Source organism: Pinus tabuliformis, chromosome 3_2 (assembly GCF_031772625.1).
Source record: "Pinus tabuliformis cultivar Carrire ecotype Pingquan chromosome 3_2, CPIR1, whole genome shotgun sequence".
Classification (NCBI taxonomy): Eukaryota; Viridiplantae; Streptophyta; class Pinopsida; order Pinales; family Pinaceae; genus Pinus; species Pinus tabuliformis.
The window spans coordinates 1,164,437,413-1,164,451,508 of NC_142302.1; the positions used below are offsets into that span (position 1 = coordinate 1,164,437,413).

The window sequence follows — 14,096 nt, forward strand, 5'->3', positions numbered from 1 at the left end:
TTTACTTAAATTTTTAACATTACCATGAAATGACTTAGGATGTTTGAGAGTGGTTCCAGCCTCATTGGACTTCATATGGAGAAAATAGAATTTCATATCCTATTCAAAATTCAGCAGACTTAACAGTTTTCAGGTATTCAGGATCAATGGGATTGTGGCATTTCATTAGATTATATCAAGTATGAAGGTATGCGATTAGCATTTAATCAAGAGCACCAAGCCCTATATGTACCCTGGTGTTGGTGGTGTTAATTGTTGAACTCCTTTGTCACGCGGCACGCCCTTAGCAAAAAATTACCTTTCAATCAAGTCAAAATCATCGATCAAACATGTTAAGCTTTTTCTACCATATTTTAAGTCTTGAATTAGGTAGTTTGATCAAAATTGGGCAATGTTGACTAATATCCCTAGACAATCGAGGTAGAGGCAAAGGCTAGACAAGAGGAGAAGAATCTAGATTCTAGATCATTAATGTACAATGGATGTTATATCTATCTTGATTTATGCAAAAATATGCATGTTTTCATGTCTTCTACAATTAATTTGGTATTTGGGATGTTTGTTTTGAGTATAAATGCAAAAAAATATAAAAATATATATATATATATAGCAGACACTTCCGCAGACGCTTCGCTTCCTAGATTTTTGGAAAATGACGCTTCAGCGTCCCCGCTTCCAAAAAACGCTTCCGCTTCGTGCAACATTGCTTTGGGTTACTCCAACACTCATCAAGTTTATCAAACCCTAGGTCTTGTGCCCTTATTTCTAGGTCTTTTTATAAAAAGTGAATTGCTTCCTTATGAAGCCTTGAGTATAAATTAAGTCTTTCTTAAAGAGTTCCTAGCGAGACCATTTCACACCCTAACCCTTGAATACATATTCTAAGTGATCTCCCTCCTACCAGGACTCCTCCCATCAGTGAAAATCCATCAAGAGCAGGGGTTTTTGGTTGTGGTGACAGTGGGCCACTACCCCATTGTTGTTTCTTGGTCTAGTTAATACCTTGTAGCGTTTCCCTCTCCAAGGCTTGCTAAATTTTGCGGCAAGCGATCCAAAGAGGATCAAAATTGTGGATTGGTGACTAACACCAACCTGCTTCTCAAAGCCTCGAAGTGATATCCTCTTCCTCTTAAATGCACTGGATGGAAATGCAAACTTCATCTAGGAAAAGAAGCCTCCAAACTCCTACAAGCTAAAACAAAGGATCTTCGATGAACCTATATTTGCATACAAGTCCTTAAATTACATTTGAAGTGGATACAAATGCATCATCTTATGTCATGGAGACTATACTCACCCAATAACGAAACCCAACAACGCTCCACTTAAAAACAATTTTCAATGTAGTGGTCAATTACCTCACTTATGACAAGTAGACAGATGCAATTGTGCAAGCAGTAAAGCACTAGTGACACCACTTCTTAAGCAAGGAGAGGATGGTGCAATGACTAGAAGCCATTACAACCTTTGTAGATGCCACTGAATTTGCAGGAAAAATTCAACTTAAAGGAGATGACCTATCTGCAACAATTCAACATAATCATCAAATATAATAATGGAACACAAGAACCCCTCAAGGAGGTTGCCAAGGAGTGGGCATCCCCTCCTGTGGCCTTGATATGATGCCAACTCACACAAAAGGGGCTTGTGGCTCCCTCTATACTTGGCGCATTGCATGCGCTCTCAACACTTCATCGATCATGGCACAAAGTCAACACAAGGTTAAATGTCATTTGAAATTTTGGATATTGCAGTTTGCATAGGGAGGTACAAGAGGACTCAACCAGAGAATTATATTTGGCTAAGATGGAGGAAAAAATTGACAGTATTGACCGCAAGCTTACCATTCTAACTAGGAGATTAGCCAACATCTCCTCCTCAAATGAGGGCAGTGACCAGCCATCACGGATGCCAGGAGATTCTTCCCAATAGTTTTCATGACTCAATGGTTTTTGCTTGCAGTACTAGTTGTCTTTTGTCTTCTCATGTTGATGTATGTCAAGGTTTGGCACAGCCAACCTGTTATTATAAGTTTCTATTTACAATATGCTCAAGTTAGGCAACGTCTTAGCAACCTCAACAGTCTAAACTTATGTTACTGGTCAGGTTTCCCTTCAGGCAGACCAATAGCAAAAAAAATTTGGTCTATGTAATCCTCATTTGATGTAATGTAAAGTACCTAACATAAAAAAAAAAAACAATGGAACACAAAAAAATTGTCTACTTCATTTCTTGATTGCCAATCACAAAGCAAAATACCATAATAGAGGCAAAGAAAATTGAGTTTGTAGATATCAATACGGTGCATAAGACTAACAAATAGTTTGTCAACATTGTAGACTCCCTCAGCCGTTGCTTACAGGTGGAATGAGTTCAAGAGTCATCTTCTCAAAAATGGATTGTTGTACAGGCTCAGTAGACTTGCTGTCCCAAAACCTCTATATGACACCAGGCTTCAAAAAACAGCAATCCATTAAAGAAGGTTACCATATTGCAGGGCAAAAGCATATGAGAAGCAAAATATTGTACCAAGGCAGAAAATAAGGACTGTGTACTCAAACCAGCAAATCATTTATCGAAGACCACCTCCTAATGGAGCCTGCTCATCTGATGGAGAAGGTGATGCAGGGTCACAACTCATCATCCTCGAGGAGAGGTATGATGTGCCCTGAACCAAATAGTTAATACACTGACTGTGACAACCATAGGTACTAATGTCAACAATCAACATAGACATGGACATTAACTTTGACATGATGATCAAAAAGAAGATAAACAATCATGTCAAAATATGTTGTTGGAATTTCTAATTCTAACCCGTTAGAAATTCTTCCTGTACTATCTGGTTTATTTCACCTACTTGTTTAATTACTTAACAAGTTATTTAACCATATAAATATTGAAAATAAACACAAGTACAGTCTCAACATCTATGGACCATCAACTGAAAGAAAACAAGCACATAAGTGACACCGTTATTTTTGGACAACAGTACCCGGAAAAACCCAATGTGGGAAAATCGATGCAGCAAGGGAGGTTTTTATTATTCAGCAATTCTTCAGTACAACAAGGTGCCAAACTGGCTTACCCACAGAGAGAAAAAAATTCTCCAGCACTTCTCCCAATCCCAGCGTCAGCCTGGCTGACCTCTGTGTGGCTCTCAGACCCTCTGTGTCAACCCCTACTTGACTACATCAGCCCTGGGCCTCTCTACGTCACCCACACAAGCCCAATTAATGACTGTGCAGTCTCCTGCTACCTCTGCGTCTACCTGAAATGCCCTACGTCTACCTCTGCATCTGCCTCTACTGCCTCAGCACTGATCTCTAGTGGTTGATCTCGTCTCTCTATTTCGTACTTGCTACCTCCTGACTACTCACCAGACCACTACTTCAAATTTCTCAGCTAACCTCGCTCCAGAAATTGAACTAACTAGTCTCCCTCAGTGTGTTCTCCAAGTGACCCTCAAGCCTCCTCTTATACTTTTCTCGTTGACAAATCAACGACCGAAATTAAGTCCCTAATCAATGGCTAAGATTAGAGCTGGCTTGATCCATGACTTTTGGACCATTCTAACACTGTTTTATATTAATTCACATTAATATTTTATTTTCCCTAAGTTTAGACTTAGGGACTTCATTAAACATATTAATTATCTTAATATCTCCCAAACTGTTTAGAATTTGCCCAAACCCTTTCTGGGTATTGGAGATCTCATGTGCCTTAGCCTCTCCACCAATTTCCGTGGCTAGAGCACATCCGATGCTACCTCAAATCAACACTCCCTCTTAGCGACGACTGTGCTCTGGCAATACTCTTCAATGAGCATCAACCTGATCATTCAACATCGGTCCCTGTGTTGATGATAGGCCTGCTACCCATCATCCTCTGCATTGCTGCATCCTGTACTGCTACCCATGGCTTTGCCACTGCCACTGCTGCATCTAACAACTCCCTCTGCATCTATGTTATTGTTGGTCCTTTCTCCCAACACTGCATCTGCATTGCAACTCCCTCTGTATCCGTGTTGCTATCACTCCCATTTCTACTTCTGAAACAGGTTCTTCACCATCCCCATCTTTTCCCTAAAGTAGTCAAACTTTGTCCTTCCAAGGGCCTTGGTGAGGATGTCCACCACCCGTTCTCCTGTAGGAGTGTAGCTCAACTGTACAGCTCCTCGTTGGACACAGTCTCTGACAAAGTGACGCCGAATATCAATATGCTTCGACCTATCATGAAACACTGGATTCTCAGAGAGCTTGATGCAACTATGATTGTCGCACATGATCCTGGTCGATACCATATTCTTTCTGAATAGGTTCACCAACAGTTTTCTAAGCTATATGGCCTCGCACGAAGTTGTGCTTACTGCCATATAATTTGCCTCAGATGAGCTCAGAGCCACGGACTTTCGTTTCTTACTGCACCAGGAGGTCCTTCCTGATCCAATGTTGAAACAGTACACAGAGGTACTTTTCTGATCCACTAAACTTCCTGCCCAATCTGCATCAGTAAATCCACTCAAACTAATATCCTTACCTTTAGTGTACAAGAGCCCATAATCCATTGTTCCCTCTAAATACCTGAGAACGTGTTTGGTTGCTGCCCAGTGTGCCCTCTTTGGTTCCACCGTGAACTGACTGAGGGTGTTTACAGCATAGTAAATGTCTGGCCTGGTATTGACCAGATACATCAGGGACCCTATGAGCTGCCTGTATAGGGTGGAATCGACATCCTTGTCTTCTGATGCATCAATCTTCTTCCAATTGATGATCATTGGTGTAGCCATAGGTCTATAGTCCTTCGTTTGGTCACTTTAAAATTTGAAAGTCTTTTGTTGCATTAAGTCCTGCTTAGCAAATTGAGAAAAGGATTTTCTAAGTTTGTGGATGTAAAGTTTCCTTGTGCTAAAGATTTTTATGGTATTCACAGTTAAATGTGCCTAGATTCTTATATCTAAAGATTAATAGTGGTTAGCATTTGAAATTTCATGGTTGAGTAATAAATTCACTTCTTTAGAAATTTAATTAATGGAGCTTTACTAAGTCATTGAAATTGATCATTATTGCTTGATTGTTTTAATGCTCATTGTATGCTAGACATTTCAGTAAGTATTCTCAAGCAATTGTTAAAAGGTTTGTTCATATTTCTATTTCCTAAGCAGCAGCAGCAAACCAATTACTCAGTTTTCACTTCATCTAGCGAAGGCACTGGTCTTAAGCATTTAAAGATCTAATCAAATTTTAAATATCGATCAAGTGCTTGATCCCCTCGTTGTGTCTCCCAAGCCAGTTGATTCCTAATTGGTCTTCCTTTATCCCATAGGGTCTAACCCTCTTAGCCTGCTTCAGGGAGATTGCTTAAACGGAGAGATAGGGGATCAGGGTGACAACCCCCGGTCTGAGCATTGTCGCAGTGCTTAGACACTCTACACGACAACACCCCACTTGCCCAAGGAAGATTTCTCCCTTTTGCTGTCAAGCTTCCAACCCTAGGAAGTAGTGCATTCGTCCCAAATCCTTCATATCGAATTATGTGGCTAGATTCTTCTTGCAACCCCCAATGAGTCTGGATGATCCTGTCAAAAAGAGATCATCCACATACAATACTAAAATTAGTGGCTCGTTCTCTACAACCAGATAGTAGAGATTCGGATCCGCGTCACTCTTGACAAATCCCATCTTCTGCAAGTAGCCATCTATTCGACCATACCATGCTCTCGGTGCCTGTTTCAGCCCATACAAGGCTTTCTTCAATCTACATACATGAGACTTCTTCTCATGAGTTTCAAAGCCCTTTGGTTGTTCAATGTATACCTCCTCTTCTATTACCCTGTTCAGAAATTTCGTTTTGACATCCATCTGATGGATCTCCCATTCCATCTAGGCTACAAGAGATATCACGGACCTAACAGATGTATACCTAGCTATCGGGGCGAAGGTCTCCTCATAGTCAATCCCTTCCTTTTGAGCATACCCCTTAGCCACAAACCTGGCCTTGTATTTCTCAACACTGTCGTCTGCAACATATTTGATCTTGTAGATCCATCTTGAACCTACCACTGATCTGTCTTGAGGCCTTGGCACCACCTCCTAGACATCGTTTACCATTATGGAGTTGTATTCCTCTACCATCGCATCTAGCCAAACTTGATGTTGAGTTGCCTCTTTGAAACTGGCAGGCTCTCCATCCTGAGCTACTAATGCCTGATATCCATTTGGTTGTTTTCACTCCCTCTTATTGCTTCTTGGCGCACCAATGAAGTCCTCTGCATCTCGCAGAATCTGATGAAGTTCCCTGCTAGTTCTTCCTCTGCCAACAGGTGCGTCTGTTCGCTCCTCCTTCTCATCCTAAGAATCTTCCTGTTCTGAGGAAGAATTCGTTACTTCTGTTGGTCGAAGAGGCTTAACCAACGGCTCCTCTTTCCACTGCTCCTCGAAAGGCATCTCGCGAGATCTTCTGAAAGCCCTGTCCTCCATGAACTTTACATCTCGCCATACTACTACCTTCCTGCTCCTTGGAAAATAGATTTTGTATGCCTTAGCGTTCTCACTATATCCCACCAGATATCCCTTTTTCGCAATCTGATCCATCTTCTGCCTCTTTTCTTCGGGTATGCGGCAATATGCTAAGCTCCCAAATATCCTGAAATGACTGACTTCAGGTGTCTTCCCTGTGAAGACTTTCTCTGGAGTAATCTAGCCCAATGCCCGATGAGGAGTCCTATTCTGAACATAGACTATTGTGTTGCATGCTTCTTCCCAAAGGAATTTTGGCATATCCTGATCATACATCATGGCCCTAGCTACTTCTACAATAGCCCTGTTCTTTCTTTCTGCTACCCCATTCTGCTCTGGATTGTAGGGAGCTATCCACTCTCTTCTGATACCCTCCTTAGCGCAAAAATCAATGAAGTTCTTATCAACATATTGTCCACCATTATCTAAGCGCAAAACTTTTATTTTCTTCCCAGTCAGATTCTCCACCAGAGCCTTGAACTCCTTGAATCGACAGAAAACCTCATCCTTGGTTTTTAGAAAATAAATCCAAGTTTTCCTTGAGTGGTCATCAATGAAGGTTAGGAAATACTTGGCACCACTAAGAGCTTTGACGTACATAGGTCCGGAGATATCTGAATGTATCAATCCTAGTACACTCTTGGCCCTGTGTTTTCTCCTAGGAAATGTTGCCTTGGCATACTTTCCAAGAGCACATCCCCTGCATACATCATCTCGTTCCGTACTCAGATCCGGAACTCCTGTTATAGTGCTCCTGAGTATTCTCAGAGCTCCATGGTGCAAGTGACCCATTCTTCTGTGCCATAGTTCGTTAAGTCCTTATCTCCATAACTGCCTATTAGTGCCATTGGTGATTTTAGTTGTAATCTATACAACCGATTACTTTTGATCCCGATCTGCACTTTCTTTTTCCAGCTCGGGTGTTTGACGTATACCTTCTCCTTAATGAAGTAGACGTCATGGCCCTTGCCTTGTAGTTGTGACACGGAAAGTAAGTTCATCCCAAATCCTGGTACATGCAGCACATTTGTAGCACAGAATCGTTCTCCCGATTTTGTCTGAAATACTATAGTACCCTTCCCTACTAGAGTATACTTTGCCTTGTTCCCGATGGTGATCTGAAAGTTCATCTTCTCTTCTCGATATTCTGAAAAACACTCCCTGGTTCCCGTCATATGCCATGAGGCTCCACTACCTATATACCATACTTCTGATAATGCAGCACTAGTCATACACGCCACTTCTTCTTCCAGCCTAGAAGCTAACATAGAGAAACCGAAATCTCTTTCTCTTGCGCAATCCTCTGAAAATTTGTGTGGGTCCCCTGAGGTGGATGCCTCTGCATCGTGTTCTCGACCCATAACTGATTTTGCCAGTCTGTCTCTGATTACTCCCTGTAATACCATGTTGTAATTTCTAATTCTAACCAGTTAGAAATTCTTCCTGTACTATCTAGTTTATTTCACCTACTTGTTTAATTACTTAACAAGTTATTTAACCATATAAATACTGAAAATAAACACAAGTACAGTCTCAACATCTACGGATTATCAACTGGAAGAAAACAAGCACACAAGTGACACCGTTATTTTTGGACAACAGTCCCCGGAAAAACCCAATGTGGGAAAATCGATGCAGCATGGGAGGTTTTTATTATTCAACAATTCTTCAGTACAACAGGGTGCCAAACTGGCTTACCCACAAAGAGAAAAGATACTCTAGCACTTCTCCCAATCCCAGCATCAACCCAGCTAACCTCTGCGTAGCTCTCAGACCCCATGCTTGACTGCGTCAGCCCTGGGCCTTTCTGTGTCACCCATGTAGGCCCAATTAATGACTGCGCAGTCTCTTGCTGCCTCTACGTCTGCTTGAAAAGATTTTCCTCTACCTCTACTACCTCAGCGCTGATCTCTAGTGGCTGATCCTGTCTCTTTGTTCCATACTTGTTGCCTCCTGATTGCTCACCAGACCATTGGTTCAATTTATCAGCTAACCCCACTCCAGAAATTGAACTGACTGGTCTCCCTCAGTGCGTTCTCCAAGTGACCCTCAAGCCTCCTCTTATACTTTTCTCGTTGACAAATCAATGGCCGAAATTAAGTTCTAATCAACGACTAAGATTAAATCTGGCTTGATCCATGACTTTTGGACCATTCTAACACAGTTTTATATTAATTCACATTAATATTTTATTTTCCATAAGTTTAGACTTAGGGACTTCATTAAAAATATTAATTATTTTAATATCTCCCAAACTGTTTAGAATCTGCCCAAACCCTTTATGGGTATTGGAGATCTCATGTGTCTTAATCTCTCCACCAATTTTCCTGGCTAGAGCACATCCAATGCTACCTCAAATCAACATATGTCAGTTAAAACCTGCCAGTTACAGAAGCTGCAGTTATCAATAACAAGCTCACATTATCCTATACAAAAATATAACTAAACTATGAGTTAAGGGTTCAGTGGAGATAAGTTACATAGGGGCATAAAAGCAAAATAAGAGATAGAGGAGAATATATAGATCCTGCTCTATAAATCAGATTGTTCTTCTAAGAAGCCACCATCTAAGGCTATGGTAATTAAAGCTCTATAATCAGTACTTGATAATATATAATGTGTTAATAGAAATTTGAAGTTTTTTTTTCGTTTTTATTCATATACTATCTGCCAAACTCTGTTGATCGATACCAGTCTTCACAGAGTAATTGGTGCAATTGCAGCCCTGGTTCTCTCTCTTCCTTTCCTTCATGGAGATATATAAATTGTTCCATTTCATTTCTATTATATAATTTGTACATCTATTATCTATCATCACTAAGGTTTATGCCCTACTGACATATTTAGGCATATGTTCAATTTATTGTAGTTTACTTTCTTATATTAGTAAAGGAGCGACATTCAGTGCTCCTCTTTCCTTTATTATTAGGCAATGTATATCTATTCCCATTAACATATTTTGGTCATTGGTTGAGTACACATTAATATAATTTCTTTATATTGCAACACATGTATGCACACCTTGAATGAAGTATTGATTTGCCTCTAACAGGTCGAACAACAATGGCAAGAATTGGTAAATAAGGCTATAGGATCTGTAACAGAATTTTAAATTTCCCAGGCCAATAAACCACTTCAAAGTTCACCGCTATGCCTTATGGGTAGAGAACACTTTCCCCAACAACTTTGTTATGAACATGAGAAATTGTTGCCTAAAATTTAAATCGCAAATAAGCCAATTTATTAAGGTAGAGAAACTCACATAACTCCATCTTCGGTTCATGAGATGAAAGCTGACTAGTTCTTTGCATTGATCAGGTTACCAATTATCTCGTTAAAGCTTCAATCTCTGCTATTATCCAGACACATAATCTAGTTGTAGCTTGGATAATTCAAATTCAGAAGCCATACAACTTTGCTTACTTCAGTACAAGCACCCAAGATTCCTCAATCTTTTCCAGCATTTGCACAGGTACATTTCTTATACTGTCCTGGATAGCTTGATATCTTGCAGTACAAAGCAACCAATAATCAGCAAGTCCAAAAGAAAATGATACGAGAATATCCTGCATCAGCATAAATCATCAATACAGGTATGCTAATTAACTGTACCACCCTCAAGTTCTGCAAACAACCTGTAGCATGATTACTTCAACGTATTCTGCAAACAAATCATATATATATGACCTCTCAACTGCATCCCAAGCTCTATCTATGCTCAATTGACCAAAATGATATCAAATTGCAATCCACAAACAGGAACACTATTTCTACAACTTCTGACAAGTCTTTAGAAAAACCATGAAGTTGCTTTAAATGAGAATTGTCTATCGTTAACAACTCTAAACAATGAGATATAAGCTGGTAACCAAAATGCACCCACAAACCCTCAATATAATGCTGAATAGTTACTATCAATATAGCTAGGATCAATAATGAATCTCAAAATTTCAATCCAAAATTTTGTGTAAAAATTGAGATATAAGATAGCTTTTAGTATGATGATATCATGATCTAAGTGTTGCTTTCTTGTATCATCAAGTCCTAGATGGGGTAGCTAAATCATGCAGATTGTCACAAAAATTCGTTATCTTCGCCTGAGAGTAGAGCCAGTTACCCTCAGCTCAAGATCAGGGAACCAGCAGTCACCCGACTGAAAGATTAACTGGCATTAATTGAGGTAAAACAATTGTATTATTTAGTGTAAATAATCTCAGGCTAGGTGTGCAGATAAGTGAAGAAATAGATAGGAGATTAGTTTCAACAAGATATGAAATGGTCCTATTTTGTAAAACTAAAGACTATTAATTTTATACCACTTGTTGACCACTCCATGTCAACCACCCCATAGCTGTACATTTTTTTGTGCATGGATTTCCATCATGTCCGAGCACTCAAATGATCCACAGATTCATCGTTATCAGCTATATCTGCATTGGAGTTTTGTAAACCAATTCCACATTTTGTAATGTAAATGATTCTAGTAAGACAAATGTATGTAACAACCTAGGTAAATTTATTTTTCTGATGATGATTTCTATCCTAGGAGGTTTTTAGTGTCACCAATTCATGTGTGTTTCTAAACACGAATGGTCAGCAGAGTTTTTCTCTCCAGCCTCGCCCCAAAACTAGGGTGGATTTTGTCGTCAGGATTTTAAATGAATTCTAGTGTTAATTATCGAGTTTCTGTAAAAGTGATTTGGAAATAATTCTAACTATTTGGTTAGATTATTTTATTACAAGTTAATTAGTCTACTAAATCAAATTTTGTGTCGCAGAAATTGGTAATTATTGAGGTTCTATAGCGAGGGTTAGAAATGTAATATTTCATGTAAATAATATTTTAGCTTTAATGCTAAAGTATTAGAGGGTTGGAAAAATTAATAATCCCCTCATGAATCAATTAATTAAATTTTCTAGATAAAATAAATTAAAATGCTAAAGCCAGAAATTTAATTAATTTAGGTCCTAACAAAACTTAAATTCTCCAACATTTAAAATTCATAGGTTTTAAAGTTTTTAATTTTTGGAGGTCCCCGGCCAAGGGAATATTGAAAATTTCAAGATATTTTGGACCCTTGGGCCATAGTAGTTAAGTCAAAGTCAACTTTTTGAGGCAATTAACTCAAAATAATCATTTTTAAGTTAATTAAAAGTGAAATTCAAATTTCCTCAAAAAGTAACTTTATTTTAACGATAATGATTAAAAGATCATTTGATCTTCATCAATGGTTGAGATTGCTTTGACGGAGATCAAGCCAACTAGCCGTTAGAGAATTTTTCTATAAATGAGAGGCCTCTCTCCATTATTTGGATCTGATTTCTGAACCGTGTACTTGCTCTAAGAAAGCTCTTGTAACATTTTTTCTGATTAATAAAATGCAAAGACTTTGGGGTTTCATACCATGGTGTTCTTCTTTCAGATTTATGTGGTAATATTGTTCTTAATACTTTGTCACTTTTAGTTCTATTTGTTGGATAAGAGCCTTTGAGAATTGATTTGTATACAGGTTGTTGAAGAAAGTGTAACTAGGTTTGGTCTTTATAAATGTACTATTGATATTTGTATTTATTCAAGAAAATAAATATTATTTTTGTTAGATTTATCAATGAGTTTCTTGCTCATTGAAATAGGTATAGCACATGTCAAAGTGCTATAGGTGAGTAAAAGAGTCAAAAGAAAATGTTGAAGACTCTTAAGGGCATATTACACCATGTATATATTTGTATAAGAGTCAACAAATATCCCTCCAAGCAAAGACAAGTCCTCTCCATGCAACGACATCTTCAAAGGAGCAAAAACGAAGAAGAAAAATGAAGTCAGCCTACTATCCTCAAGTTGGCCTCAAGTCGGCCTAAAGGAGGGACAGTCCTCTATATATAGAGGTTGTCCACTCCTCCAACGACAAGCCAACACACCTCTGAAATCAGCAAAGAAAGATAGTCAAGAAAAGGTGAAGAAAAGTCGAGTTTAAGGAGCCTCTAGTGCAGCGAAGAAGGAGAAGTCTAAACCAAAGTTGAAGGGACTGTTTTTAGGGTGAAAAATAGTCACACATGCGAGAAATAGAGGACAGTCTGCGGTTACATCAGCAACAAGATCACAGTCATATATATCTTATCGTTTGGGCTAGAAAGTTAGGCCTATAAGGCCTCCTACTCAAGCGAAGGAGAGGCTCTCCCAAGCAAAGGTCAAAGGAGCCTAATATTCAAGGAAACCACCCACACGTGCAAGAAACTAGGGCTGTTGTGTTGTCACATCAAGCCTACAACTACACATCAAGAAGAAACTCGGTTGGTCAAGAGAAGGAAGGTGTATCCATAGGTGAAGGATCTCACTAAGTATAAAAGATAAGTATCTCTTCTAGAGCTCACATAAACAAGGTCTATCTCCAGTCGAAGAAGGAAGAAGGAGGACGAAGTGTCAGGGAACGAAGTGTCGGAAGGAGGACGAAGTGCTAGGAAACAAAGTGCAGGAAGAAGGAAGGACCGGTCCGGTTTTAAAAACATTGATTGTTGGTATAAGTATTTGCTTTCGCATTAAGATAATTTTCCTGAGCCTTAAGTTAGAAAAACACTCAAGACATATTCCAAAATTAACTTTAGGCCCTTTTTTCCGCAATCACATCATTTCACTTTGCATTTGCATATTAAGCTAGTACTTGCACATTAAAACTTTACTTCCAAGCATAAGCTTGGTTGATAGAAATATTAAGGGATCAAACTTAGAACAGGGATTTTATCAAAAATTAACCAAGTCTCTGCATTTCACATGGCTTTAAGTTTTGCATTTGCATATAAGATGGTCAAATAATTCAGCAGCAGTTTCCCATCCTTTACTTGAACCTTATTTCCTTCACAAGATAGTTGACTCCACAAGGCACTGGTATCATTTTCACCAAATTAAATTGAATCATCCAAAATCTTGTGCAATCTAAACAAGTATTGGTTGCTTAGCTGTATCTCCCGAACTAGTTGGTTCCTAACTAGTTTTCATTCATTCCATTTCCATAGGGTCTAACCCCCTTAGTCTGTTATTGGGAGACAACTCAAGTGGAGAGATTGGGGATCAGAGTGACAGCCCCCAATCGGAACCATTGTCGCAGTGCCTAGACAATATGTGCGACAACACCACTCTCCTATGATGAAATAATTGCATACTGATAATCTCAAAATCCTTCTGTGGGCATGGCTAAGCTCTTAGTCCAATGAACATTGTTCTCAATCATCATAATCATGTCTATGGTGTCTCCCTTCCCTTGTTATTTCTGCTATTTCTATTACTCTAAATATTCATTGATCATGGAATCATGTATGTGAAAGTTGCCCTATTTTTATATTTTATTTCGTATTGCAGGAAAAATTGCCATTAAATTGGGAGGTTGTGAAATCTGACATATATACTAAGAGAATTATAAGATTTGTTGTGCAATGTTATTGAATGAGAAGGGTTGTAGGCTGACATATGTAAAATACCTACAACATTAAAATCCAAATGGATATAAAGAGGTCAAAGGTTATTTCCTTTTCCCATTTGCTTGTTTTTTCAAAGTGCACACGCACAAGAAGACTAGAAAAATA

General features: G+C 38.9%; 1 protein-coding gene across 4 annotated transcripts in view; it reads right to left on the reverse strand.

Moving 5' to 3' along the window:
- LOC149184854 (uncharacterized) overlaps nucleotides 1–14,096 on the reverse strand; it is a 172,605-nt gene that overhangs the window by 77,516 nt on the left and 80,993 nt on the right. For 2 of the 4 annotated variants that reach the window (XM_089417737.1, XM_089417736.1), the window contains exon 3: nucleotides 9,781–10,025. The exons of 1 other annotated variant lie outside the window; for it this stretch is intronic. The gene's annotated coding sequence lies outside the window, so the exon portion shown is untranslated. Of the gene's footprint in view, nucleotides 1–9,780; nucleotides 10,085–14,096 lie in introns of all 4 variants that reach the window. One more of the 4 variants, XM_089417738.1, reaches the window with a different exon arrangement.